Here is a 5083-nt window from a genome sequence, read left to right as displayed (position 1 = left end):
ACTGATGGTAACCTAAGCACAAGTCAATCTTAGAAAACACATGTGCGCCCTGAAGCTGGTCAAACAGATCATCAATACGAGGCAAAGGATAACGGTTCTTCACTGTAACTTTGTTCAACTGGCGATAATTAATACACATACGCATAGAACCATCCTTTTTCTTCACAAACAAGATAGGAGAACCCCAAGGTGATACACTGGACCGAATAAAACCCTTATCAAGCAATTCCTGCAACTGATCCTTCAACACCTTCAACTCAGGAGGAGCCATACGATACGAAGGAATAGAAATGGGCTGAGTGCCCGGCAACAGATCAATGACAAAATCAATATCTCTATCGGGCGGCATGCCCAGAAGGTCAGCTGGAAACACATCAGGAAAATCCCGTACTACTGGGCAGAATCAACTGTAGGGGTATCAATACTGACATCTCTCACATAAGCTAGATACGCGTCACACCCCTTGTTGATACCCAATGTTTTCCTATATATTTTGATATATGCAAAACAACCTCAAAATAACATATAAATGCATACATAAGCATGTCCAAATGTTTTATTATTTTTCCTAAATTTTAAAGGTTTTTAAATCGATTTATTTCCCCTTTTCATTTATAAAATCCCATCAATTATTTCCAAAATTATTATTTTTGATGATTCATTTATTGGATTTTTATATTTATGCCAAAATATGGTTAAGGTAATTTTTACATATTTATACAATTTTAGTTAGTATTTCTTTAAGCTAAATTGCATATAATTGCAATATTAGCCCTTTTAAGGTTTAATCAGGTTTCACATTTATAAAATGGGATCCTGTATTTTAAATTGTTAGTTATATATTATAAATCATTTTTATGCCTTCAATTTGTTTTTAGAAATTTATTTACTATTTTTTATAAATTAAAAAGGGAAAAGTGGCTATTTCAATTTTAGCCCAAATTGGTCTTCAATTTCACCCCAAATCAAACCCAATTTCCCCAGCCCAATTTCAATTTAAACCCAACCCAATTAAACCAGCCCAACCCGGATTCCCCACCTAACCATTTTAATCCAGGCCGTTGATCATTCAAATCAACGACCATCATTACCCCTTACCATAATTAATCCCAAACGACCTTTTACCCTAACTCACTTTTCACCAAACACCACCCTTGAATCCCTCTCCTCTCAATTCTCTCTGTAACCTCACATGAACCCTATCCGCCGCCACCTAATTCCACCCTAATCCACCTCAATCCCCACCTAATCCATGGCCTCCCATGGCCGATTGAGATGCATGTATAACGGCCTCCTACATCTTTTGGTGGCTCGTTTGTGTCATTTAATGGCCAGACCTCGAGGAAATCTAGTCCAATCCTTACTCAACTTCCATTCATGGCCTTTCTTTGGCCATCCCTGGTCTTTCTCCGGCCAACCATGTCCGTTCAAGTCAGATCCTTGACTTTTCTGGTTAGATCGGTAACTTTCAAGGTCTTTCTCACCTTTTCTAGGTTCTCTGAAACCCTAGCTTTAAGGTCTTTTGATTTTCTTTCAGATCTATTCTAGATCTGTGCTTATTACGAACTTCTTAAGTGTTTTCTTGAAGGTTCTTCGATTTTCTTTCAAAATGACTCTTCATTTTTTCAACGATTAGGGTTTCTCTTAACTTTTTTAAAGATCTCTTCTCTGATTTTTAATGTTGTTTGTGATTTTACTATTTTCAAACGACTTGCTTATGCTTTCCTTCTACTTGATTCAGCATGTTGAAAACCCTAGATCCTTTTTGGTCTTATCCAAGTTCTGAAACTATTCTTGTTTGTGTGAATGTCTACTTGTTCGATTAAGCTCTTTGTTTCTGATTCTCTTTTCCTTGTTTGACTTATCTGATTCTAAGTTCTTATCATCTCTTAAACTCGACTATTGTCGAAGCCTTAATTTCTTAAAAGAGTATTCCTCGCTTATTACTATAAGTCTGAAGGTCTTTACTTGTTTCTGACTCTCTTACCTGTTACTATATTCTTCTTCACTTTTGATTCTATGTGACTACTTGACCTACTTGACTACTGTACTTCGAATATGTCTCTTTTACTACTGAATCCTAGCTTACCCCTACTGCTACTGTATGTTTGTGTTGCTTCTTTTTGTCAACATGTTTGACCCTGCATGCCTGTTCATTCCTTGCTATTTATATGTTGATGTGCAGAATCATGAGCCTTTCTAGATTGATTCTGACTCCCTCCATGTTGCGACTGATTGCAAAGGGGTTCCCTTATAAACCCTAATTTTTTACTTATTTATTTAAATTAATTGACTCATTTCCTTTACTGTGATGTTTGATCTTACTGAATACTTTCCCAAAATTAAGCATATTTTTGTATTTAGACTCAGTCATTTACTTCATTCTTTTACTGCCCCCTTATATGGCAAGAATCAATCTGTCTGAGACTGATCTTTCCTTAATTAACCCTGTTAGTATCCGTTAAGTTGTGATTCCTTAATTAAAGGGAATCACTTGTGCTAATTGATTTTGATTGTGATTATTTCCATGTTTGTGCTAAGACTTTACTTATTACCATATTCTTCAATCATTTTCAAAACTATAAATACCCTACCCCCTCTTCTTTCAAACACACGAAAAATTTGAGTTCAGAACACAAACTTACACTCAAAAACTCTCTCTTTCTTCACTGCTATGTTTTCTGCTGCTTTGTCTAGCCGGCTAAAAGCCATGGCTACACTGTGGAATATTGCTTGCTTTACCTTTCTGCACTTTGTTTCTCTATTGGTATGTCCTAGTTAATTTTCAAGCCTCAACAACAACATGCTTTCTTTAGTTGCCTCAGTTTCTTATTCCTATCTACTTCTGCTCATGTTTTTGCATTCAAGTCACATTATTAGCATGCTGTAATGTGTTCCCTTCCCCTTTTTGATTAATGCTTCCCTATGTGTGTACTATGTCAGTCACTTGTTGTATACTTGCTACCTTATGAATCCCAAATCCCTATATCCCCTCTATGTGTTTGTGTTCCTTTGGCTGGTTTGTGGCCATGCCATCATCAGCTATTGTTGTGCATGACCAAACCAGGCTCCCGCTGGGGTCATACAATGTATTCCCAAAATCCCTTGCCCCTTTTGTATGACTACTGATTCTGTTAGTTGCTTTAAAAAATGACTGTCAGTCTAGCTTTAAAAAAATAAACCTCTTTTTCAAACTATGTTCTGCACTTCCACTATATTCCTAGAATCTAGGTACTGCCCCTCTTGTGTGAGCCTTTCCTTGGGACACTTGAGCTCCCTCTGAACTTGGATACATAAGGGCTGACCCTTCCACACTACACTCATCTCTGTCTGGCTATGCAAGCCTGGGTGTACACACTGCCCGGGATCCCATGAGGTCCTTAGGGAAATTTGATACACCCAGGTATGAGAAAGGCTTTGAAATTCTGGCACTGAAGTGGTTCATTACATAACTTACAGAGGAAGTCAAGATCATGCTTTCCTTTGGTTGTAATTTCCTATTTTGCACTTCTTTTATAATTCAATCATTTGGGCTGTAATAATTTGTAAACAATTATGGGGTGATTAGTGAAAAAGGGTGGGTAGTTGTACGTCATGGGTAAATTTGGTAGATATCATGCATATAGGGCCCGCTCTGGTTTAAAATAAATTATGCATGTTTTACTTCCATAGTTAGATACCATGCCTATAGGATCTAAATGGCTATAATTAGATATCATGCCTATAGGATTAAAAATCAGCTTTGTAATTAGATATCATGTGTATAAGGTTAAAACCAATTGAAGTTCAATTTTCATTACAACATGTATCCAGATTCGTTTCCCTTAGAAATCATGCCTATAAATTCAAAGTTAGCTTTAATAATTAGATGTCATGCCTATATGATTTAAATCAGCTGTAATAGAGATCATGCCTATAAGGTCTAAAACCAGTTTAGTTAAAAATCAGTTTGACTCGTGCTTATCTGAATCAGATTAAATAACCTACTCTTTTCGTGTTAATTAATATCATTAGAAAGCATGCCTATAGGATCCAAATCGCCTGTTTAAAATTAGTCACTGCTCTACTGCATTCCTAATCTATATAGATATCATGATCATAGGATATCATTATTACACCTAGGCAAGCCTTAGGTAACTACTTAAATAAAAACTGGAACTGCCTTTGTTATGTACCAGCTGCTACAACTAGTAGGCAGGCCTGACTTGGACTTCTTTTCTGAGTTATATAATGAATCCGGTTCTGACTCAAACTCTGCTTTAAGATTTTATAATTCAGACCTTAAGTGTGTTTAAGTCGTTCTATATATGTGCTTTATTTGCGGAGGTATACACGGGCCTTACAACTACTTACATGTTTCCCCATTAATGCAGTCCTACGTGTTTTTTTGTATGTCGCCTAGACTTTTTACCTTTAAACCTAAGAGTCAGCCTAAAATCCTCCCTCTTAGGAATAGTAGTCCTAAAAATTCCTCCGGGACTGATAGGAAAGGGACGGGTAATAGCATGCAATAGAGGTCAAGACCAATCCGTGCTTTAATACCTTAACGGGGTGGGAAGCGTAGATATGGATATGATGATCGGTGCGCTAATACCATGTGTATCCTCTCTTCTGAGGAGTGTCATATCGGGTATTGCATTGAGGTGATCCATATTATAAACAAACCTAGGACCCCCTTTATTCTTTTTCACAAACATGTTTAGCTTATAACTCTTTCAAACCTTTCCTTTCAATATTTGTTTAAAAATCCTTGGGTGTGTTTAACTTAAATCCCCTCTTACTTGAGCCTTACTTGATAACTTGCCAATTTGCACAAATTCACAAAAGAACTATCTGACCGGGAACCACACTAGTGGATCCTGAGGGGTGCCTAACACCTTCCACTTGGGATAATTTCAAGCCCTTACCCAATATCTGGTTATCAAACATAGTTGTAAATGAACTTTGTAGGTGTCCTAATGCTCCTCAAACTATTAGGTGGTGACTCTTCAAAATACCCAATTCCCAAAGAGTAAAATGAGTCATTACACCCTATGAATGTCGAAGCTTGGAAACTCCTCTCTGTTTGTAAGGGGGGAAAAAG

The sequence above is a fragment of the Nicotiana sylvestris genome, chromosome 5 (assembly GCF_000393655.2).
Source record: "Nicotiana sylvestris chromosome 5, ASM39365v2, whole genome shotgun sequence".
Taxonomy (NCBI): Eukaryota; Viridiplantae; Streptophyta; class Magnoliopsida; order Solanales; family Solanaceae; genus Nicotiana; species Nicotiana sylvestris.
This window is presented reverse-complemented; position numbering follows the sequence as displayed.